At 34.7% G+C, this 26,834-nt stretch overlaps 1 protein-coding gene and 1 non-coding gene across 2 annotated transcripts in view; both read right to left on the bottom strand.

Moving 5' to 3' along the window:
• ROBO1 (roundabout guidance receptor 1) overlaps positions 1-26,834 on the bottom strand; it is a 400,374-nt gene that overhangs the window by 290,592 nt on the left and 82,948 nt on the right. The window lies entirely within an intron of this gene.
• LOC125922199 (U6 spliceosomal RNA) lies at positions 13,701-13,802 on the bottom strand. Its single transcript, XR_007457633.1, has one exon. It is a non-coding gene; the product is annotated as a U6 spliceosomal RNA (small nuclear RNA).

The following is a 26,834-nucleotide window of genomic DNA, read 5'->3' on the forward strand; positions in this document are numbered from 1 at the left end:
AAAAATCTGACACCACACTTGTGTGAGCTTCCACTTAAAAAAAAAAGTGCAAAATAAGCAAATATATATTTCTTAAAATGAGGCAATTTAAAAAAAAAACAAAAGGTTAGAAGTCTGTCTTGCCATGACACTTGATTATCTTAGACCATATAATAAAATAATTAAATAGGAGAGAAGAGGCTAGACTGTCTTTGTTGAAATTCGGGTTCTGTCATTTACCAATTATGTGATTTGTGGCTAAGTTAACAATCATGCTGAGGGTACTTACACCTCATCTATAACACGGAAGCAATTTTATTTACCTCAGAGGATTGTTTTATGAAATAATGGTGATCCCATATGAAGCACTTATAACAGGGCCTGACACAGAGTACTCAATAATATAAGGTGATGTGAATATAATTATATTGGTTAGAGGACTATAATTATTATTAGTGTATATATACGTTATATACACACACATACACACATATATACATATATATCTCATTCCTAATGACTATAAATCTGTTCAGGAGGTTTAACTTCACTTTCTAAACATTCTTAAGTGCCGATATTATTAATTAAGTATCAATACTGAACAGAACATATAAACCATTTAATAAACTTTTATGCACTATGACATTAATCTGTTTTAAGTATTCCTCATAGCAAGGATATCAAGCAACTTACTACACTAAGACCAAACTTCAATTTTTCTTCTAGCTCCTAAGACTCTATCCCTGGCAAAGTTGTAACTGGGGCAAAAAACAAGCAAACAAAAGTCCCCAAACATCAACAACTCATCCTTATCTTTTCCCCAAATTTTATTTATATCCATAAGGAATTGGAGCTGGATAAATAAGCTCCCAAAGTAACTAGGAATGACATGCTCTTAGTAAACGTTGGAGCAAGCGGGAAAACGAAAACCATCCAAGAGAACTTAAGTAGTACGGCCCTGTGTGCACACATATTGACACAAACACAGACTCATGGACATGTCTTCCTGCTCCCCTCTTACCAGAATCCAGCAAAACAGTGGACCATAACAATTAATAGAAGAATTTCTATTTTATGTAAATGTCATCTCTATTAGTCCACCAATTCATTCTTTCAATTAATAAACTAATATAAATGATCCCTTATCATAACAGTAACTGTATCTCAAATTTGCTTTCAAGGAAACCCAACCCCATTCTTTTCAACTGAGGAATCACTGGGGTCTTATTTCTGTATATTTCTCTAAGTTGCTTCTGCCACATTTAAAATCAATTAAAGCATAAGGATGATGCAGGATGAACCCAAGTTTCTGTTTAAACTAAAAATATCAAAGTATGAGAGATTATGCTTTGTCACTAATTATGAATTAACCTAACTTGACGTCAATACTTCTGTCTAAGGAGCCCTAAGGGGCTATTTTTACTTCCCCTGAAAATGACTGGGTAGCCACTACACGAACCCTTTTGTTTCTGCCTTCATATGCTATACCTCTGGAATCTAAGGCAACACTGGGATATTTATACAGGGCAGGGTAGGAGGGGATGAGCGAGAGAGAAAAAGACATCTCAAACATTAAAACTCTGTTGTTGCTAGCTAGCTCTAAACAAATTGATAGCTGAGTGAGTAATACCTGGGGCAGGACGAGTGGGAAGAACAGAGAGAGAGAACACGCACAGATGCACTCACTACAGAAAAGGTACTATATTTCACACTTAACTGTGTTTTAATACTCACATAAATCTTCAAGAGAAGTACTATTACTCATTTTTAGACGAAGAGACTGAGCCCTGGTGAATTAAGACAACTTGCCAACACTCACAAACAGTAAGGGTTAGAGGCAGGATTAGGATTTGAGTATGTCTGACTGACTTCAGAGCTTTCACCACTATGATAGATTGCCTTCTACAGCTAACTGCATAACTGTCAAGACTAGGTATGATTCTTGAACAAGTCAACGTAAGTCTAATCAAAGTGCAAAAGTTGTATAAATGTGGAAGGGAAGCTTTTTGCTTTGTTTTGGTTCTGTTTTTTGTTTGTTCCTCTGTTTTGTTTTAGATATATATTACTTAGGTCACACTAACAAGACACTCTTATTCTTGAATCCTGAGGTCCTTCCTGCCATATTAGGTTTTCTCTGACAATCATTATGAACAGACCAGCTGTCCAACATCGCTCATAAAATAGTTCCTAATTCACACAGAATCGCTTGCCCCGAACCCCTCTTTCCTGGCTTCTTTAAAAAGCATATGTCACAGCTGCATTTCAGCTACACTCAAGTAGTGCCTCATCTGTGAGCCATCTCAATGGACAACTAACATTTTGAAGTGCACACAAAATGGGACCAATAGTGTCTTACTGTTAATTAAAACCATCCTGACAGCAACGGACTTGGCCTTTATGATCAGCTTCTCTCCATGTTTGCTGAGTTGAGTCAACACATCTGCACCTGTAGGCTGGCTCAAGATGAATCAGATGTGAAAACTGAAGTGATCCTTGAAAAACAGGAGGGTTGAACTTCTTTTTCCTAAGATAAGCAATTCTCCTGCACCAAATGTGTATGTGCACATTCAGTCCAATACTTGGAACATCACTATTATTGCTAACAAAGGAACGTTAGACATTCTCATATCTTAAAGCAGCTGTTCTCAAATGATCTGGTGTCAGGAGCCTTTTGTACTCTTAAAAATTACTGAGGACCCCAAAGTGTTGTTATTTATGGGAATTTCATCCATTGATGCATTTATGTTAGAAACTCAAATGGAGAAAAATTTTAAAATACTTACTAACTTACTTGAAAATAAAGATAACCTTGTTAAATGTAAACATAAATAACATTTCCAGGAAAACTATATTCTCCCAGACAAATACAGTGAAGAGAACAGCACTGTTTTACATTTTTACAGGTTTTTTTTTAAATGTCTAGTTTAATGAGTAGACAGCTGGATTCTTCTATCTGCTTCTGCATGCGGTCTGTTGCAATACACTATTTTGTTGAAACACATGAAGAAAATTAAGCCTCACAAAGACATCAAGGTAGAAAAGGGATCTTAATACCCTTTTCAAACAATTGTGGCTGTTCTGCTTTCATACTGCAACAGGAGTCAACGTGGAGTGGTTCCCTTAAGTGTTAGTGGCAATGTAGAATCTGAAAATACACCAAGGAACTTTTTATAATCTATTACATTAAAACATATTGTTTTGTCTTGACCTTTGAATGAATCTTTTACCATGCATGATTTTGACATCGGGGACTCCCTAAGCAGATCTCTGGACCAAACTTTGAGAATCAGCTATGAAAAAAACACAACAAAACTCTGAAGAAAGTATGAATGAATGGATTTAGCACAGTGACAAAGAAAGATGTAGCAACTGTACAAAGAACCTTATAAAAAGATTCAAGACTTTAGTTACTCCATAGCAGTAGATTTGTACAGATTAAAAAAGAGGCCCTCCTGAGGACCCAGCCTTACAAACTCGGCTTAGAGAGTAGTAGGGAGCCCATTGGAGAGCCTCTATTGCTCCCCAGGTCAGACTGATCTTTCACTGTAAACAAACTACATAACCATAGGTGGTGGTCCTAGTCACATTTACATACAAGGGACAGCAATTCACACAGAGTAGGAAAAAAAATAGAAGAAAACAAATCTGCACTTGTGAAGAACAGTCTGATAAAATTCATGTTATTCTCTTTTATTCATTCATTTCTGCAGTCTGTTCATGACAAGTTTGATAGTTAAAAGTCCATGATTGGTAGAAAATAATATCAGGTCTCAGCTCAGGGCTTTTATTTTATGACCTGGGTATGGGGGTGGGTGGGTGGGAAGTAGGTAATAGAAAATATTGAAAAAGAAAGAAGCCTAATTTTTAAATTGTAATAGTAAGAGCTTTTTTTTAAAAAAGTAAGCAATTCCTGTCACTTAAATACAATAAAAATTAAAATTTCTAAGCATTTTGACTTTGTTTCATAAAAAAAGATGCATACAAAAGTGACTTTATGAATTTATGTGACTTCAATGAGAATATAGTGAGGATAAAATGGAACAAGAGATTCTAAAATAGCAAATTTTATTTTAAAAACCGAAATAATTTAAAACATTTTTCTTAAAATTTTGAGACCACTAATTTTAGCTAGTTTGCATTAACGAAAGAGTACAGCAGTGAAGATACTTGTAACTTAATGAATATTCAGTAAAAATTAATTCCTATCATTGCTCTTTATCATGCCATGCTGCAAAAAAAAATAATAATAAATAAATTATCACGCCATGCTGCAACCATTATCAAATTCAGAATGGTCCCGTATTCAATTTATGTGTATGTAGTTCTAATGAAAATTTGACTTTTACCAACATAACTTACCATAAAAAAAACTAGCTATTTCCTACTATATCTGGTGATCAGAGGGTTCAGTTCTGAAAGTAAGGTAATTGCTAAACATCAGTGTCATCAGAGACTTGTGCTGTGTGGTAAATATGCAGTTTTGCAAAACACAGAGCTTGTAAGTGATGACTACATATATAATGGAGTTTACCAATAATTCTGAGTTGCCATTTAAAATGAATATATTAAATGCTGGTCATGAGTAGAAAAACTACTCTATTTGGTACTAATTGTGGTTCTTTTTTTTCTTGACCGCTGTCTGAGCTCATTAGAATCACATGCTGTGCAAATCTCTCTCCTTTGGAAAGTCAGACATTATTGCCTCCCTTATGCCATTAGTTAACCTTAAGCTTCACTGTACCAAGGGGCTAGGGGCATTGAAAGTGCCTACTGCTGCAATGGTGAGGACAGTTTCTCTTCCACAGATGAAAAGCACGCACAAGCTGTACTGAACATTAAAGTACACTCTAGAGCTTGCTAAAATCCTTCCAATAGACTTTTTTGGTCAGCCCTTCAACATAGGTACAATAAAAATGTAAGATGCATCCCATACCCTACTCTAAAAAGCAATCTTAGAATTTTACTAAAAATGAGTGCTAAAACCCAAAAATATAAACATGAAGCTTAAAACAATTTAAAGATTTATTTTAATTACAAAAACTTTTTAAATTACAGGGATATAGGTGGTAATGCAGAAAGATCTATGCTTCTCCTCATGATGGTGACTTACGGTAACTGCCATTTCAGGACAGGAAACGTGTTTAGCATCAGTATCTCTACCTACAGTTTACTAATGCCCTGTGAAGTTAATTTCTAGTTAGCCCCATATATACTAGAATTATAGATGACATTCTTCATTAAATAAACAAACAAACAAAAAACTACATTCACATTAACTTTGAAATTGTTCAAAAAGTCAAACTGAAAATTATCATATATATAAAATACAATCATTTTCCTGTTCACACAAAGGATTGAGTTATAAGTTTCATGCTGTTTAGAAGTATCTATTTACTTGGTTCACAAAGCAAAATGTAGCCAATGTAAGTTCCATGCTATTAAAAAGAGGAGAGTTTTGCCCGAGTGAGTTGCCAACACAAAAGTTATTCCTCTAGGAGGTAAGAGGTACATATATTAAACCCAATGAAGTGTCTTAAGACTAACAGACATCTCTTCTCTAATTACATGTTCACCAAGAAAAGTCATAGTTTGACTTCCTGACAGCAAAAAATTTATTTGTTGTTGTCAATACTCTGGTCTACTAATAAATTCAATAAGTCCTCAAACTGAACATTAATAAATTGCTATTCTTATTTCCTTTTTTTTTTTTCTTGAAAGAAGGTATTCATTTGATATTTTCATCAATGATCTTCCAAGGATAAAAGAGCAATTCCAAGAGAAAAACCTAGTCATATTCTTAGACCATCAGTGTATTTTGGTAAATAGCTACTTAATGTTAATATCAGGCATTATGCATTAAAATAATTTTTAAAGTAGTTTTAATAGCTATCAATAATCATTGCTGCTTAATCATTAGGCATACTATACTTTCAACTATAAAAGCTGATGATACCACAATAAAATAAGATTATATGACCCTGAGACTCTCCAAAATTTAGGTAAAGTTAGACATCCACAGTATTGTTTCATAAAGACGTGAGGAAGAGAAAATATGAGTATCTAAATATTCCTGAGCCTTACTATTATATTACTTAATATTAAAGGACTTTTTTATTTTGAATGAGAGAACAAATGAGGAATAGTACTTTGCACATAAAAGTAAATGATCTTTAATGTATTAGACAGTCAATGGTGTGTTTATGTTTACAAAGGATTGTTCATAGTCCTATAAAATAAAATCTTCATTAAATTGAAATTTCAAGTCATTTTATATATTTCAAAAATGTCACATATTTATAGTGTATATGCATTATACATGAAAATATCTGTGTGTGTGTGTGTGTGTGTGTGTGTGTGTGTGTGTGTGTTAAGCTTTCTTTTTACTCCTCAGTAAAGGATCACTTCAAATCAGACCTACGTTCACCTAAGGAATGGCACTTTTGTAGCATTTATCCCAAGGAAGCAGGAGAAAGTTTCGCTCTTTCCAATCCCACCAATACCAAAGCCTATTCAACTCCTAGAAGAGATCAATGAGAATAGGAAATGCCATTACCTAATTCATAAGATAGCTGATAAGAGTCAAATATTAAGGAAATCTTGAAGAAAACTCCAGTGTGAAAGAAGAGGATTAGGACACACAGAAATGGGGAGAAGAGAGAAATGACAGGTGGGAGGAAATACTGGTAGTTTCCATAAGTGCCCCTCCCAAGTCAACCAAGCAAATGTTTTTACAATGGTTTGGTCAGATGCTATGGCAAATATTCTAGGTATTCCTGTGGGTAATTTCTTCATTACAGTTGAGACCATATTTTGAAAGGTGTCAACTAACTGAAACAGGCTGAAGGCAACATTTACAAAGTATTTTATAGAGCAGAAGTTCTCCATGTGCGGTCTCTGAACCAGCTTCATCAGCAACACCTGGGAACTTGTCAAGAATGCAAATTCTCAGGCCCAACCCCAGACCTACTAAATCAGAGTATCTGCTAACCCAGCAAGCCAGGTTTGAACAAGCCATCCAGATGATCTGATGCGCACTCAAGTTTGAGAACTGCTGTTCTACACTTAAATCACACCCCAGGGAGAAAGTTAGGTCAGAGATCAATCAGCTTGTCAGTGCACTAAATAATCCCAACCATTGCAAAAGCATGTAAATAAAAGAAGTTTACCATCAGAAAACACAGAACCACAGACATGAAAGAACTTAAAGGAAATAATGGATAAGTAAACCCATACTTGGAGACGTTCTGAAATCCAGTGTCTGGGAAATAATTATTGATTTTATGTCTGTAGTTTTGAAGTCTACTTTTATAGAGCACAGTTACATATATTTTTATTAAATTGATATATAAGAGCATAAGACACAAAATTCACTAACCTGAAAATTGAATGATTAAAGAGCATTCACTTTTGATAAATAAGAATTGAATGTATGTGCTAAACCCTCCTATCATATTTCATTCAGTTATTTTGTGAACACTCTTACCTCCTCTACAGATAGAGACTGTATTAGTGATACTGACTGTGCAATACTTGGACACAGAGATTAAACTAATGCCCAGTGTGCTACTGGAAACTTCTGATCCTGATCTTACTAAAATGAGTACGAGAGTCATGCACCAGTAACCTGACCTTTAACCTGAGCTTGCCTTTGGGGAATTTTGAGACTGACTAAATCAATTGATATGGCCATTACAATTGAAGGCCCTGTCAAATTTTTTACAGTATCTGAAAGGGGTAATTGGAATCTGAAATGGACTGTAAGCAACACGGAACTACAGTTCTCAATATGCCAGGAATCCAACACACTTGATTTCTTCTTTACGCTCAGTAACAGGAAGGAAACAAAAATGTTATACAATAATTTCTGAACAGATACTGATTCGACTATTATGATTCCAATATATGTCCAATAATTCTTTCAATAATATAAGAAATGATAGGAGGTAAATAACTTTTTAAAAAATGACGTTTCACAAATATCTCTTGATGGCATGAATTTAACATTTTTCCCTGAACACTTCATAATTTTGGAGGATATGAAACACTGGGAAAAGAGTTCTCTTACCTAGTTCAAAGGAAAAATATTTTACAGGAGAGCCTAAAGATAATCTTTATTTTACATTAAAAAAAACCACAATTGAGTTAAATTGAAGCTTAAATTTTTCAATTTCAAAAATTAAAATATATAGCTTGTTTGTTTTCATTTATGCCTGACCCACAGGGTACCTTTTGTACTGGCCAGAAAAACAGAATGCTCCTTAACATCGATGTGTGTTTTGAATTATACTAATAAGCAACATATCAGCTGCGAGGTGAGACTACATTGAAAAAGACTGCTTCAGCTTACGGAAAATACCAGCTGTCTCCACTCTGTGAAGATGGATTACCACCTGTCCTGTTATCTTCCATACACAATACAAGGCACGTTGGCCATTTTAACCAGGATAACTGTACCCATATGTTCTTTAATTCTGGTCTGCATGCTGCCTACCATTAAATATTCGTAATGGATCATGGTAAATAGGAGATTAGCATGGAAGGCAGGGTGTTTAAGCAGAATCTAAGCCTCTGTTTTATTAAACCTCCTCCTTGTTCTTGAGACCTGTACAACTGAAAATATTTTTGATAATATCATCAATTTTAGCTAAATAGTAAAGCACCCAAGTGTAAACAGAAAGCAGTGAGTTTTTTTTTTTTTCATAAGGCTTAGGCAGTAGTGAGGCTACATGCCACAATAAATTAAAACATAGGTTGCCATTAAAAAAAAACCCAACACTTTAACCTTTAAAATGATCACGTACATAATTTGCTATAAAAAATTTTGCTAGAAATTCCTTTTCTCATCACTTACAAAAATATTGCATGATTGAATGTATTTGACAGAAAATAGTATATGAAAAGCACAGAGTTTTAACATACTATAGTTGAAAAAAGTTACCTTTATTTGAAAAATAAAATGTATATTTTGAATGATATCAGTTACTTCACAAAGTCTTTAGCCACAAAATGGAGATAGATAAATATGCACTTCTACTATAGAATAAACTGGAATAAAAAACATGCTCCATTATCAAATGTATTTATTTATCTGGTTAGCTTAATATGTAACCAGTAGTATATGAAAGACAATGATCAGATAGATACTGAGTTCTGTTTTAGTGAGTACAGGGCTAACTTCAGCTATATAGAAATCACACACAAAGTTGTGGCCCTGTATGTTTGCATTATATGCTGTAGCCAACTGAGCAAAGGGCCAAACAGGTCAACTAGCAGCTGTTTTATATAGTGATCAATACTTAGGACCTCAGGTCAGTATGATTTGATACTAAATATTACGAATATTGTAAAACAATGCAAAAAATAGTTTATAAAAAGAGTACAAAGTGTACCATTGCTTCATTTTAGATTACCTATAAAGATAAAATAATCTCAAATATAATCCCTCCATTGTAAATAGTCATAAAATTCAGCACTGTTGAAGGAAATAATAGATTGACGTTTGCAGGTGTATTTGGTCTTACATTGTTGGGTTCTGACTTATATTAGTCAAACATTTTATTTCCTTCAACTTGTGAAATGTTAGAATTCCTAATTAAACTTTGAAATAAAAAGAATAGGGACAAGCAAATAGAGATTAAAGGAACACGTCACAGAAGCTTTCTTGATTTACAAAATATTTCTTAAAGGAAAGCAGAAAGCTATTGTAATGGTTAAAGACAGAGCCCTTTTATGTGTGCAGATGGGAAGTACTCCCAGAGAGGGTCATATTTCCTTAGGCTAAAGACCAAGAAAACTTAACTGCCCCAGGCCTGGAGTTCAGTGGCAAGAACAATTCATTCATTGAGAACTAAGATTCAGTTATCAAAGTATGAGGACAAGGGTGTGATTTTCATCTCATATAAGGACAAGTGACTACCAATTCAAAGGAAACAAATGGCAGTAAGAAAATGAAATCTCCCATATGGCTAGCATTTTTAAATCTGTGGTCCCTTATTTATTCACTTTTAAATTTCATTTTGTAGGCATCCAAATCGGCCAGGAGGAAGTCAAACTTTCACTCTTCACAGATGATGTGATACTCTATATGGAAAACCCAAAAGATTCTACCAAAAACTGCTACAACTGATCCATGGATTCAGCAAAGTGGCAGGATATAAAGTCAATGCACAGAAATAGGTTGCATTCCTATATACCAATAATGAAGCAACAGAAAGAGAAATCAAGGAATCGATCCCATTTACAATTGCCCCAAAAACCATAAAATACCTAGGAATAAATCTAACCAAAGAAGTGAAAAACCTATACATTGAAAACTATAGAAAGCTTATAAAAGAAATTGAAAAAGACGCAAAAAAATGGAAAAAGATTCCATGCTCCTGGAAAGGAAGAACAAATATTAAAATGTCAATATTACTCAAAGCAATCTACATATTCAATACAATCCCTATCACAATAACAGCAGTATTCTTCACAGAGCTAGAATAAACAATCCTAAAATTTATATGGAACCAGAAAAGTCCCCAAATAGCCAAAGCAATCTTGAAAAAGAAAACCAAAGCAGGAGGCATCATCATCACGGACTGCAAGCTATATTACAAAGCTGTAATAATCAAGACAGTATAGTACTGGCACAAAAACAGTACTTTTTTTTTTCTTGGAAAAAGAAATGGACCCAGAAACATATGGCCAACTAATCTTTGACAAAGCAGGAAAGAATATCCAATGGAATAAAGACAGTCTCTTCAGCAAGTGGTGCTGGGAAAACTGGACAACGACAGGGAGAAAAATGAACCTGGACCACTTTCTTACCCCATACACAAAAATACACTCAAAATGGATGAAAGACCTAAATGTAAGACAGGAAGCCATCAAAATCTTTGAGGAGAAAGCAGGCAAAAACCTCTTTGACTTAGTGACAGCAATTTCTTACTCAACACATCTCCAGAGGCAAGGGAAACAAAAGCAAAAATGAACTATTGGGACCTCATCAAAATAAAAAGCTTCTGCACAGCAAAGGAAACAATCAGCAAAACTAAAAGGCAACCAACGGAATGGGAAAAGATATTTGCGAATGACATATCAGATAAAGGGTTAGTATCCAAAATCTATTATAAAGCACTTACCAAACTCAACACCCAAAAAACGAATAATTCAGTGAAAAAAATGGGCAAAAGACATGAATGGGCACCTCTCCAAAGAAGACATCAAAATGGCCAACCAACACAAGAAAAAATGCTCAACATAACTCATCATCAGGGAAATACAAATCAAAACCACAATGAGATACCACCTCACACCTGTCAGAATGGCTAACATTAACAACTCAGGCAACAATAGATGTTGGCAAGGATGCAGAGATAGAGGATCTCTTTTGCACTGCTGGTGGGAATGCAAACTGGTACAGCCACTCTGGAAAACAGTATGGAGGTTCCTCAAAAAACTAAAAATAGAACTCCCCTACGACCCAGCAATTGCACTACTAGGTATTTATCTAAGGAATACAGGTATGCTGTTTTGAAGGACTCATGCACCCCAATGTTTATAGCAGCAGTGTCGACAATAGCCAAAGTATGGAAAGAGCTCAAATGTCCATCGATGGATGAATGGATAAAGAAAATATGGTGTGTGTGTGTGTGTGTGTGTGTGTGTGTGTGTGTGTACAATGGAGTATTACTCAGCAATCAAAAAGAATGAAATCTTGACATTTGCAACTACATGGATGGAACTGGAGGGTATTATGCTGAGTGAAATTAGTCAGAGAAAGACAAAAATAATATGATTTCACTCATATGAGGACTTTAAGAGAAAAAAACAGATGAACATAAGGGAAGGGAAATAAAAATAATATAAAACAGGGAGGGGGACAAAACATAAGAGACTCTTAAATATGGAGAACAAACACAGGGTTACTGGAGGGGTAGTGGAGGGGGATGGGCTAAATGGGTAAGGGGCATTAAGGAATCTACTCCTGAAATCTTTGTTGCACTACATGCTAACTAACTTGGATGTAAATTTTAAAAAATAAGTTAAAAAAAAATTAAAATTAAAAAAATTCATTTTGTATGAATCACTGGCTATATAAATAGGCCAGAAACATACACTGTGCTCCATAATTTCCAAAAATAGTTTCATATTATATTTTAAAATCTCTTCAAAAATCACAAAGAATTAAACTACTTGCTTTGATCAAAAATTGAAAAACTGATGTTAAGTATAGAAATTTACCAAATATTTAATACCAACATTCACAATACAAGAAAATGTATGCAAATTTAAAGGTAACAGTTACAATATTTTTTTTCAAATAATATTTCACTCAGTGCATGCAATAAGTTTTGCTGAGAAGTTTAATATTAGAAGGGACTTAAGAGCCAGATGGGAAAGCTGTGTATATTTAATATACATATCTATTCCATGTCCATTTGACATACTATTTAGACTCCAATAGCCCTCATCCTATATAACTGTTTCTTTGACACTACTACAATCTCAGTGAATGATGAGAAGAATCAATAATATGAATCAATGTCTTTATTATAACTTATTTGGTTTTGTAACACTAACCTTGGAAAAAGGTGTTCTGGCATAAAATATGCATTTAATTCTACCTATTTAAACTTAACTAAAACCTTAGGTAATAATGGAGAAAGTGCATTTTAAAGATAAGATATGTAGTTGAAAATGGCAATTTTTATGAAAAATGACAAATTAATCATTTGTTTTACACAAAAGTCCTTTCTCTTAAAGGATCAGCACAGAAAACCTTCAAATAAGCCTGTTCCCTTTTTTCAATATTTTTATTGGATGTTTGGTCGAAACAAGAGAAACAAAACAGAGACAAACTGGAAAGACAGAAGGGGTACAGAAAATAGTGGTCCCACCATCACACACGGTTTGATAAAAAAATGAAAGACTATGATCTCTTCTAACAAGTTGAAAATTAGCCTTTACACTTCGGGCTCCTGAAAACACAATGCTCAAAAATATAGAATTGACAGTGGGTTAACTTCAGATTTGTTCAAAATTATAAAGGTACCAAATAATAAGAAACACACAGAATTTTCTAAAGGATTTTCACAATTCTTAAAAATATTTCAAATTTGGGGAGATAAAGAGAAAAAAATAGCATTGGTGTTTCTGATTGGATTTTAACCCACTTCTATCAAAAATTTCTATATTCAATTTCTATTTAATTTCATAATCCTCTATGGTTATTTCTAAACAAAATCACAATGAAAAATATGGATCAGATTAGCATTGTTTTTATCTGGTATAACATATTTCCAATATTTCTACACACTGATTACAGTTCTCTCCCATATCTTTATATACTTTATTTATGAGAGTTTTTTTTAAATTATTTTTCTATAGTATAACCCTTATTGAGATACAAGGCTTAATTACAAAAGCAAAATTTAGATTATATCCAAAATATGCCCTTAACTATTTGTCTATGGGAAAATTTTAATTTATATAAAAAAAATCAAATAGGACTACATTCAGATCACTTTTTCCAAAATGCTGTTTTCTAAATGAAAAACTTTGGAATTGATCTATAAATAATATTGTTTATCTAATCTTCCTCTCTCTCTCTCTCTATTGCTTTTTTTTTTTTTTTTTTTTGGGAGGAGGCGGTGGAATCAGGGATGGGTCCTTGAGGACCTTGAGGAGGTAAATCACTTCACTTACAGAGCCTGTTTCCCCACCCACAGATATTAGGATAAAATATGGACTGCTTCACAAATTTGTGTATCATCCTTACATACAGGACAAGCTAATGTCTGTATTGTTCCAATTTTAGTATAGTGCTACCAAAGAGAGCACTTTCTAATCTCCTTAAGTATCTGTCTTATAACACTTGTGACTATGAATGGAGTATGATACTATAATAACTGGGGCTACAATTTCCAAGCTTCATAAATAATGTAGTTTCCAGGAGTTACTGTCTAGCTTATTCAGAGCCTGAATAGACATTACTTGTTGGGTTCAGGTATTCTCTCATTGGAAAAAAGAAAAAGAAAAGAGACAGATGTACAAATAAGAGTTTATTTATATCCATCTTCTTTGAACTAGTCAGAACAAGAAATCCTCCACTGAGAACTTTACTAAATACCTCAAGTAGAATGACTTAAGCATTAGCAGACCAGCTAAAAAATCTAAAATTGAAAACGTTCACCTTGAGTTCTAAGGCTGCATCATAAAATTTTCATATCTTAATTAATGATGATAGTATCAATAGAGCTAGAATTTCTCTTATATATGGCTATAAAAGTAAATCTGAAATATTCTGTACCAATAAGGATATTACCTCTTAGAAAAATAATAAGTATTTCTAAAGTAAGCAAAGATTAAGCTAAATTACACAAATTTATGCTACTTATTTTGCCTTGGTGCCATATCAATATAAGTATAGTTTGTTGAAGGTGGTAAATTAAGTTGTTTTATATCTAGAAATATGATTAACTTTATAAAATCTGAATTTCCATCATCATTCTTCAGCCACAATAAAGAGAAAAGAAAGCATATTTAAGAAAGACTGTTAAAACTCCAGTCTGAAGAAGTCCTTAGTCATCTTGAACCTTTAAACAGGCCTTTGGCATAAACTCAGATCATATCCCAGTAAGATAATTTCTCTGGGGACATATCGTTCACTCAGCTTTGAAGGATTCCACTTAGACAGATTCATCTGGCCTATTAACAATTCTAATTCAAAGAATCCAAAGAAGAAAGCAAGCAAAAAGGAAATAAACTGTTTTTTTTCCTCAACCCCAACTCTCAGCTTCCATTCAAAAAATATCTTCCTTCTTTTCATTCTTCCCTATGTGAGTTCTTATTCATGTTGTTGAAGATCAGAGCTACTACACAACAGAGCCTAAATTGTTCTGTGATTGTTATATTTTTTTAGGTACACACCACAGGTCTATGCCAGCAGCCCCACGGGCATTCAACACACATTAACTGATGGTAATACTTGATAATAAGTTAAATATTAAGAATTCATGTTGTGAGCACCAAAGTCTGTTGGTAGGAGATTCTGAATCAACTCTGAAAAGAACACATATATATGGTAAACCGTCTATGGAAAAATTGTAAAACAATTCTAATTTATTCCTTTTTCTACGATATAAGGTTAAATTATGTTTATGACATTTAATCTATAAATGGAAAAGAAATCAGTGAAAACCCCATTTTGCAAAGAGAAATAGGTAAATATTTTGGAATGCCTATGGTCCATAAAAGAGTCAGAGTATTAAAAGTGATGAGAGAAATGTGTGAAAACCAATGATGGAAGAATGGCTTGGGAAAGTTATTAACTAGAAAAAAGTTCTAGCATGGAAAATACAGTAACTTGCTGGTTATTAAACATGGTTCAATTGAGAGAACTAAAAATAGCTATAAATTTTAGAGAACCATTTGATGCTTTTAACACTTGAAGATAAACCATTATCCCTTATTTGGCAATTTGTGTGTTTTGTTTCATGTAAATGTGCAGCAATCTTTCTTTACTCAGTGTCTGCTTACTCTTCAGGGTATAAAAAAATCACCAGGTAGGGCAGCCAAAAGAAATAAAGCATCAGCTCAATTAGATCCTGGCTTTCCTTCTTGAACTTTACAAGTTCAGACTGTTGACTGTTCATTTGTCTTCTCAGCTGCCTTGTAAAGAGCCAGAAAATATACCTATGAAGTTGAGGACAATGTACCTATATATACAACCTTCATACTTTTAGGAAACCTCATGCAGAAAAGAAATCCCATGGACCCTGAGCCTATCACCATAAAACATTCAGATATGAAAACAGAAAGTACCTGGCAATTGTCCTAATTTGGTGTATGTCTAATTCTCCACCACGATGTTTCTGTAACCAATTTACTGATCATTTTTTATGCTTCTTTCTGGAGCAGAGGAACATTACAACATTGACATGATCTTTCATATACTTACAAATACTTTACCTATTTTAGTGAAAAAGTCAATGATACATTGACAACATGTTATCTCTGCAACTATCAAATCAAAGTAAATTAGGACTACTCCCTCTGATACAAAGTTTATGTCATTCAATACTATCAATCTGTGTTTGATTTTCTCAAGGCTTATTGTATCTGACCCTCAGGAGATCATGGTCACCTGAGCTTCAAGCAGCCCCAAGTGCGTCCTCAGAAGTGATGCTTCCAGAGATCCTCTGAGCAGGGGAATTCACACATTTTCTAGGTCAGATAATCCAAGACCAGACTGAAATACTGGGACTTTCACATCACTGAAGCTTATTAGCCAGAGATGAGTAACTCCCAGTTTTTAAGTTGAAGAATTACATGCTGAATCTGATAACATAAAACAACAAGATTAAGTATAAATTAAGTAGAATCAAAGTAAATGACCCTAAAAGAAAGCTGAACACATCACAAGAAGGGTCTCATCAATACAAGAGAAAGGGAAGCAGTATGTGTTCACAATGCAAGCCAACTGAAGCTTTACTGCTTCCCAGCTATTTACTTAGTGGATTGTCTAGTCAATATCCAGGCTTTAAAAGATTACCTATGTCATGTCAGAAGATCCCACATATTGATCTCTCCTGGACATACCAGTCATGTTCTTTTAAGGGGTCATATTAGGAATGGTTTCTTGACTCAAAGTCACTTTATCCTTTTTTTTTTCAAGTTTGTATTTAAATTCCAGTTAGTCAACATACAGTGTAATATTAGTTTCAGGTGTAGAAGTCAGCGCTTCATCACATCCAACACCCAGTGCTCATCACAAGTGCCCTTCTTAATGCCCATCACTCATTTAGCCCACCCCCCGCCTCCAGCGACACTCAGTTTGTTCCCTGTATTTAAGAGTCTCTTACGTTTGCCTCACTCTCTGTTTTTATCTTATTGTTTCGTTCCCTTCCCCTATGTTCATCTGTTTTGTTTCTTTAATTACACAGGAGTGACGGAAATCACTTAATGTATCACAACAAATTGAGGAAGATATAGGTTAAGTTTCTTAAGCCTTATTAAAAAAATAATAAAGACAGAAAGAACACTGATCAACCATCAATTTACCTCCTCCTTTTAGCCCATCTCAAGTTTTAATTGGGACGCATATTTTTAAGTATACTAATTTAATGATAGCTCGGTTTGTCAATAATGTATAAATATCAAAGTCATAGCTTAATCTTAAATGCAAAATGTACAGATATTGAATCACTGGCTGCAGCTGAATAAAAATGTATGATTTTCATGTGTGAAAAGGATTTGCATGTACAACATTAACATTTTACTGGTTCTTGTCTGTAACTACAGATTAGGAAAACAAATAGAAAAATACAAACTGAAAATTGTACATTTTAGTACCTACTGCCACATTAACAGTTATTTTACCAAAGGAAGTAAATGTATATTATGCTTTGGTCTTATTTTGTGGGAAGGTAATTGTCTCGAATATAAAATGAATTTGTCTTAAGTTTCACATCAGTGTGAGAAGAAATATAGCATAAGGATCACGGGCATGATGGTTATTTAAACCACCTGGGCCTTGATTTCCTCTAAAAAGTAAGGGTAATAACAATACCTACTTCACTGAGTTTTTGTGAGGATTAAGTAAATTAATAAATATAAACAGTGTTTGGCACAAAGCACACACTCACAAGTAGTGGTTATTATTACAGTTAACACGGCCTTCCACCTCAACTTCTTCTTCAAATTAAAAAAAAAAATAACAACGTAGCTTATATTCTATAAGAAGGTTTTAATAAGAGCCAATTTATCCCACTAAGTTAAATATAAAACAGAAATAAGTTATGTTTGAATATTAAAATTCAATATTCTTCTTCCTCTGGGTCTGTTCAGAATTTCAGCGGCGATATTCCACACACATAAACACAATTTCCATTGCTAAGTACTCTCTCTATGGTGCTTAAAAAGCTTCCAAACAGCCAGGAATGTACTTAAGCCGTTTGATTAGCCCCTTATGTCAGATAAATGAACAGTTTTTGTAAACATTAAGTGAAATACGAGTCACTTGAAAGGAGAGATTCTCTGTAGTACAATAAATGTCCCAAAAGGAATGTCTCTGAAATAATAGGATTTTGTTCTCAAAATAAGTCCACCTTGTAAAAAGTCAGAATTTGGGGGACATTAGTATAAAAAGAAGAGGGTTATGAGTGGCAGGATACAAATGGGTGTGTGTGCATGCATCATTTGTAACAGTTCACTTGCACAAAAACACACTTAAACAGGGAGCAAAATCTGGCACAGTTAAATTTGCCAAACAACTATCAGATAAAGGGAAGATACAGCACAGATTAAAAACACAGAAATGATCTCTAGCCATCTAATGAATTAAACACATAAAAGACAAACTAGGTTTCCACACAATTATAGGCATGTAAGGCTAGTCAACGGAATGAATGCTGTGAGAATGCGATCCAAAACTAAGGCTAACGTTGTCCTTCAGAAATAAAAACCAAAAAAATTATCCCTTACAGAAACAGTTCTCCCACTCCCACATCACCAAGCAGAAATGTCTGGGAAAACATAAAGGAATGCACATTCTTCTTTTTTTTTTTTTTTTAAGATTTTATATTTTTTATTTCTTTCGTTGATTTTTTCATTTTACATATGTGTGTGTGTGTGTGTGCGCATATATATAATGTCTATTTATTTTGAAAGAGAGAGCATGCACGGGTAGGTGCATGAGTGGGAGAGGAGCAGAGAGAGAATCCCAAACAGGCTCTGCACTATCAGCCTGATGTGGGGCTTGAACCCACAAACCAAGAGACCACGACCTAAGCCAAAGTTGGATGCTTAACTGATTGAGCTACCGCGGTGCCCCTAAGACTTTAGTTAAGTAATCTCTCCACCTGACAAGGGGCTCGAGCTCACAACCCAGAGATCAAGAGCCACACTCCAACTGAGCCAGCCAAGCACCGGAGGAATGCCCCTTCTGAAAGCAGGCTTATCATCCCTGCCAAATATGATCATGGTCGACATTCACTCACTAATTTCCCCTAGACATGCAAATCCACATTTCCCGGCTAAAAAACTAAAAAAAAAAAAAAGTCAATAAAAAATACACAAAGTCTCATGAAAAAGCATGATTTTAAAGAAAGTTTCATAGACACGGTCATCATAGTGAATTAAAACTTAAAACCTTCTCCCTTTCCTCTCTTCCTCTCCTCTATTTTTATAGAACCACAGCCTGACTTTCTTCCAGATACTAAGATTGTACGGTTTTGCAAAAGCATAAGAAATATCAGAAGTTCTAAAGATATCATTGATTAGCTAGTAAAGATAACCCCCTCTTATCTGTACAATGCCTATCTCTGACTGGTCCAAATTACTTTCCAATAGTTAGCCAATTATGCAATTATTACATAAGGTAGCAAATTGCATTGCTTATTTATAGATAAGCAAATGAAGTCACAGAGGTTAGGAGGTATTATCAGGTCCTTAGGAAAGTCCCAGAAAATCAATTCCAAGCATTAAACTAGCATAACATCCATTCACCAAACATTCCAGAGACTTGCTTAGGCATTGTTCTAGATCAGCAGTGATAAAGAGTGACAAGCTCCTGGTCCTCATGCAGCAGACACAGCAAGAAGGGAAATCAATGGTAAACAAATGTATATCATTAATCACATTATCCCAACCCTATCTTGTTTTTTGTATGTTTGTTTCTTTGTTTGGGTTTTTTGTACGTCATTTATTGCTAAAATGACAAAGGGCCAGATTAAGATCCATGCACATAGCATGGCAGGTTACCATTGGACAAATTCCAGGTTCTTGAGCTGAAGGGGAGAACAACCTTTAACAGACATGTGTAACTCTACTCTACAGTAGCCCCCCACCTTTGTACCAAATCAAAAGGCTTTTAAGGGGAGAAAAGATAATGGGATTGGGAAGAGAGGAATAAGATAGTACTCCTTGTTCCAGAAGAAACTAATCTTTCAAGCTATCATTTCCACTCATCAACTCAAGTTGCCTATGAAATATGTCCCTCTAAGTCCTGGGCCTCTTCATCTACATGAGCATCAGGAACTCAACAACTTTCACTGTGAACTGATTGCCCAAGGTCCTCAGATATGTGAATGACAGAAATAGTTGCATGAAGTAGAGACTTGACCTGTATTCGGTGGATTTAGTGACTTATATTTTCAAATACGTATTTTCATATTGGTAAACAGTTTCATTTACAACATCTACATGTTATATATTTAATATTATAGGCATATGGCCTGAACTTCAGGGGGACAGGGAGCTGGGGAAGGAAGTGATTCTAAATGTAATCAATTCTGTTACTGAGCCGAAAAAAAAAAATTACACATTATAAAATATATGATTTTATAAACTGAGGAAATGGTGCTTTTGAAAAATAAAACAGTGAGTGATTATAAAGACATGTATACTCAAGTTTTCTAATATACACTTATCATCTCAAATGTGATATAGTTACATCTAAACTTGAATCTGTAAAATAATTTCAAATTAAATATTAATCAAAGGTACAATTCTACGAAATCAATTTCATGCATTGCCATTTTAAAGGATGAAGGCAAACTGAGGTATAAATTATTTATAAGAAAAAATAACCCACAATAACATTGAGCTAATTATCACAGTAACTGTAGCATTTCAGGGCAAGAATAGAGGAAGAGAATTTCTTTGTTCATATTTTTCCTAGCCAAAATTTCATGAATAAATCATATGCTTCAACCCTATTTTTAAGAATCTAAAGAAGATTTGAATCTGACATTTTTAAAAACATTCAAAAGGAGCTTTAACTGAATCCATAGCAGCATGTAAAAATATTTCCTCAGTTTGTGTGCGTGTGAATTTGAATGTGTGTGTATACTTTCTGACTTCAATAAAAATCTCTTTAAAATTGGAACCATGTCAGTGCAGCCACTATGGAAAACAGTATGGAGGTTCTTCAAAAAAATAGAACTACTATAAGATCCAGCATTTCTACTTCTGGGTATTTATGAAGGAAATGAAATCACTACCTCACAAAGATAACAGCACTTCCCTGGCCAAGGCAATGGAAACAACCTAGGAATGAACAAATAAAATAAATACGGGGTATGTTTGTGTAAGGGTATATGTGTGTGTGTTTGTATGTGTGTATATATACATGCACACGATGGAATATTATTCAGCCATAAAAAGAAAGGAAATCTTATGGGGCGCCTGGGTGGCTCAGTCAGTTAAGCGTCCGAGTAAGGCTCAGGTCATGATCTTACGGTTCGTGGGTTCGAGCCCCGCGTCAGGCTCTGTGCTGACAGCTCGGAGCCTGAAGCCTGCTTCTGATTCTGTGTCTCCCTCTCTCTCTGCTCATTCCCTGCTCATGTTCTGTCTCTCTCTGTCTCTCAAAAATAAATAAATGTTAAAAAAAAAAAAAAAAAAAAAAGGGTATCCTGTCAGATGCAACAACATGGACAGATCTTGAGGGCGTTATGTTAAGTGAAATAAATGAGACAAAGAAAGACAAACCAAACTCCTAGAAACAGAGTACAGACTAAGGAGTACTAGAGGTGGGTGTGAGATGAGGGAAGAGGGGTGGGGCAAATAGATGAAGGTGATCAAAAATGACCAACTTCCAGTTAAAAGATAAATAAGTCCTAGGGACTATAGGTACCAATACTGTGTTGCATATCTGAAAGTTGCTAAGGGAGATCTTAAAAGTAGATCTTTTTTCTCATCACAAGAAAAAACTTATGATTATACGTGGTGAAAAAATGTGAAACTTACTGTGGTAATCATTTTGCATTATACACATGTATCAAATCATTATGTTGTATACCTGAAAGTAATACAATTTTATATGTCAATTATATCACAATAAAATTAATTAAATTGCAACCGTTTCATTTAAATTAACAACTTTCTGCCCCTCCCCCCTCTTAGTAGCAATGCTATAGCTTAGACAATGGTTATCAGCATAACTGAGTCAGTCAAAAGAAGTAGTTACCAATGTAAAGGACTGTTCTTCTAAGGTCTAGGCTTTATGTCTTACTTACTTTACACAAAAAAAGAGTGTTCTAAAATTTTAAAATATTTAACATGGTTGTTTTATACTTACATGAAAAATATTTATATATATAAATATAAGCTTATATTTATATATATAAATTTATATTTATATTTACATGAAAAATATTTATATTATATTTTTTAAGCTAATTTACCTTGAGAGAAAGAGAGAGAGCAGGGGAGGGGCAGAGTGAGAGGGAGAGAGAGCAAGAGAGCAAGAGAGAGTGAGAGGGAGAGAGAGCAAGAGAGAGGGAGAGAGAGAGAGAGAGAGAGAGAGAGAGAGAAGAGAGAGAGAGAGTCTCCCAAGAAGGCTTTACACCATCAACGCAGAGCCCGATGTGGGGATCGAACCCACAAACCAGAAGATGATCACCTGAGCCGAAACCAAGAGCCGACCACTTAACCAAATGAGCCACCCAGAGATCCCCAAAATGTTTATGCTTTTAAATATTCATATTAATGTGAGCAATGCTTTATTCTGTTAATTTTTATATCTAACACCATAAAAGAAAAATCTAAATTCTAAAGATTTTGGAAGGATTCTCTGTGGTTATGCCTCACAATCGATGTTCAAGCAGTGTATATTAGATTAGTAATGCAAACATTGGTATAAAATTTTAAACTATACATTTAAGTATTTAAATCTAAATCTAAATGTTAATGAATAGTTTGTTCCAATGTGGGGGGGGGTGATACTTATTTCTCTTGATATATGTTCATACATATTTCTTTTTCAATATCTGTGCAAGTATCCACTGTTTAGTTTAAATTCCAAAACTTAATTTCATTCTATTTAAGGTATAATAAATTCCATGGTCTGAGTTAATGATCAGAATATGGTATTAAATAAATGAATGTTATACTTGAAACTCTTTTCAGAAAAATTAGCTGAGATATAGTCACAGATTTAACTTGCCGCTGGAGTTGATTCTAGAAAAAAAAAAAAATTTCTACATAGAAGAAAAAAAAAAAAAAAGGTGAGGCATAAAACACACCAGGCTAAAAAAGATAGATAATGGATGCGGTCTCTCATTTCTACTGGGGAAACAAAATGCCAAATTGCACATTAGCACCTTCAAATATAAAGAAACCTTTTTTTTTTTTTCCCATTATTGTTGGTTGGTAGGGATCGTTATACAGAACTGTTTACTGACAGAGATTTAGTAATAACACTCCCTTTGTGACCCATACTAGGTACAAGTTACAGTATTTAGAATTAAGTGCAAGGGACGCTTGGGTGACTCAGTTGGTTAAGTGTCCCACTCCTGATATCAGCTCAGATAGTGATCTCACATTTCGTGGGATTAAGCCCCCAGTTGTGCTCAGTGCTGACAGAGTGGAGCTTACTTGGGATTCTCTCTCTCTCTCCCCTCCCCTTTTCCTCCTTCCCTGCTTGCAGGCATGTGTGCTCTCTCTCAAAATAAATAAATAAACTTAAAAAAAAAGGAATTAAGTGGTAAATACAATCTAATTACAATACAGGAGTTACATAATATGATAAAGGAATACAGGGTGATATGGGTAAGGTTAAACTTGATGTGACAGTGGGAGGGGTAGGATGTGCAGAAAAGGAGGCTAAGAGTAAAGGATGGATCTTCTGAACTCTGAAACATAAATATTTTTTTCCAGACCAAAGAGGTAGGGGTAGGAGACCATGAATTTTAGGCCACCAATGCCAGGATCACACAGACCCTTGCAAATCATTTTCAAGGGTTTAGATTTTAGGGGCATTGGAGAATCTCTGAGTGAACAATCAAGAGGGACAGATCAGATTTTTACTTGCAAAATAGTATTACAGCTATGTAGTTGAGAAATAATGGTGACACAAATTAGAAGAATAGTGAGAGGAATGAAGGTAAGTGGAAAAATCCTACAGCTATTCAAGACAAATCATCAGCAAGACTTGAGGATCAACTGATAGGAACAGATGGAAAGAAAGGAAGAAAGAATTAATCTCAAGTTTCTAGTCTGGAGAGCCAAATGGATGGTGGTATCCCTTTCAGAGCTAGGAAAAACTAGAGGAAAGGCAGGAATGGAAAGGAAGATGGTTAAGTCTCATATTGGACATTTCAGCTGGAGATACTACCAGGATCTCCAAATGGAGCTAACTGTGGAAGTCAAGGCTAGAGACAAGAGAACAGGGAGTGAAACAGGACAATAGTTCTAGAAGAATCCAAAGAGGTAGGTGTGGTCATCCAAGGCAAACCACAGAGCAAAAAGAGAAAAATAAACACTCTAGGAATTTGAACATTTCAGCTATAAGCCAAGACTAGTCTAGATATAAATAAGAAGAAAATCAATAGCAGGTAGATGGTGGACCTTGCTAGTTGGCTAGTGAACATCCATTTTTCTGTTCTTCCTTTTAGCAAAATACCAAACGTTGTTTGGGGAAGAAATGAGCTAGTTAAAAACATTTCTCCTTACTAAAAAGAAAACTGCAGGCTCAAGGTAGAGTCACTTCCCCAGGACAGCAAACCAAGACTTAATTGTAGTTTCAACCTCTCCAGGAAGGGAATTTTAAGACAATAAATCTGAAAATTTCTGGTCAACACCAATGAGGTAATCTGTCACAGGGGCCCTCTCCATTCCCCAAAGGAAGATGAGGTCATGTGTATGATAAGACCCCCTGCCCTTCCCCTGATGGAAGGTGACCTTGCCTGAAACAATCCTTTCTTTTCTTTTGCTAATAACAACTGGCCCTACCCTACTTCCTATAAAAACCTTTCATTTGTTGATGTACTCCTGGGAGCATCTTTCTACTTGCTACAGGGATGCTGCCTGATTCATGAATCACTTAATAAAGTATAACTCCCTTGAATTTTGTTTTTGAACACCATACATCTTTGAAACTAAAGGTGGCCATGTGACCTAGGTCTAGCCAATGAAATGTAATAGACTTCTACTGGGTGAAGATTTCCAGAAATTTACTGTCTTGATAAAAAAAAAAAAAAAAAAAAAAAAAAAAGCAAGGGTAGGGGGACGGGGATAGCTGCTGATTTTTTACACTCCTCCTTCTAGTAAAGCACAGAAAGGTGATATTGAGAGGTACAGCCATCAGCTTGTAACCACAAGGAAGAAAGCCACATACTAGGGCTGGCAGAGCAGAAAAATAAAAGGAAGCTGGATTCTTGGAGCTGCCATACTTCTCTGGTACAGCCTTCCTCCAGAATCAATTTTAAACCTGTCTGGTAAATTGCCTGACTTTAGTTACATGCAGTAGAATGTAATCCTGATCTAGCTGGGTGCCACGAAATTCTGGGAAAGTGAACGTTTCACAAAGGAGGTCAATTGTGTCAAATGCTTGCAAGAGGTAAATTATATCCATTATAGAAAGCAAAGTTTAGAAAGCTGAGGTCAAGACTATTAACAGTAACAGGATATTAGTGAGAGAAAAGGGTAAGGCCACACACACTGCTGAGCACCTCTTTGCAAAGTTTTGGTAAAGCGCCATATTTGAATTGTTTGGAATATTGAGTGGTCCCCTGTTATAGCCTTCAACATAGTGATGTAGGAGAAGAAAACATCCCTGGAAGAAAGAAAAAAAAAAAAAAAAGAAATAGAATAGTATATCATAATCTTACTCTTTTGCTCTTGAAACAAAGAAACCATGTAGATAAATAACCACAAACCTGAACCTGAGATACTTAGACAATTTTGAAAATGTACGTCCACCCACAAAATACCAAACACTAGTTTTCATCCAAAATGCATTCTGAGAAAATTGTTTTCTGAAAAAAAAAAAATGGCATTCCATAAAAATGTGTGAATTGTAGTAACTTAGATCTCCTACTCATGTTTCTTAGGATTCATTAATATTTTAAACCCTCAAAAGTCTTATAGAAAAGAGATATGTTTAGAAATTTGTTTAAAGACTTATTTTACAAATTATTTTTTGACAGCTTACAGAAATGCTTCACTGGAACACATTTTGAGAAAGGCCACAATGAAATATTTCAATGCTGGCCATGCCAATGACAATAATTCTATAAGCCCTCAAAAATATATTTATCATAAAAGACATACCATGCACTGATATACGAAGACTATCTATCATTTCACAAATATTTATACGGATTTTAAGTACACTTATTATGAGAGGATTGACTCTGGGAACAAAAAAAACTCATCTGAATGTAAGCGTATGTGGCATTAGTTTGTCAGCCTTTACTTACCTGCAATGAAGAGAAACATTTTTTGGAACCATAGTAATGCGCCTAACACAGTAAATAGCACATAATACAACAGCTACCATTTATATAATGCTTGTCAACCAGGCACAGTTCTAAGCCCCTTGTATATATCAACTTATTTAATCCTCCTCAAACCTCTCTAAGTAGAAGTAAAGTCCCCTTTTTTTACAGGTGAGAAAACTGAAACATAAAGAGCTTAAGTAAATTCACCAAGGTCATAAATGAACATATACTGCATTTGTGGAGAACAAAATTAAGGACAGAATTAGTTGTAACTAATTCTATACAAATTATATATGTGCGAATCTACACAAAATATATATGTGTATACATATATACAAAATATCCATGTACAAATTCTATTTGTAACTATAAAGAATGTTCACAATGTACTCTATGGATAAAAACCTTTATACAGGGTTAAGGGAACCCATTATATTCAAACAACACAAACTCCTCTTGGAATAGAACGTAAGAAATGTATGGTTATTCACCCGGGGTTGATGATTAAAATTTTAAGAGAGGCTTAAAGAATTGTAAACCAACATAGCTCAGAAGGAACAGAGACTTAAGTGTTTCCGGGGGGGAAAGGAAAGAAGGAAGGAAGGAAGGAAGGAAGGAAGGAAGGAAGGAAGGAAGGAAGGAAGGAAG

The sequence above is a fragment of the Panthera uncia genome, chromosome C2, assembly GCF_023721935.1.
Source record: "Panthera uncia isolate 11264 chromosome C2, Puncia_PCG_1.0, whole genome shotgun sequence".
In the NCBI taxonomy this organism is placed as follows: Eukaryota; Metazoa; Chordata; class Mammalia; order Carnivora; family Felidae; genus Panthera; species Panthera uncia.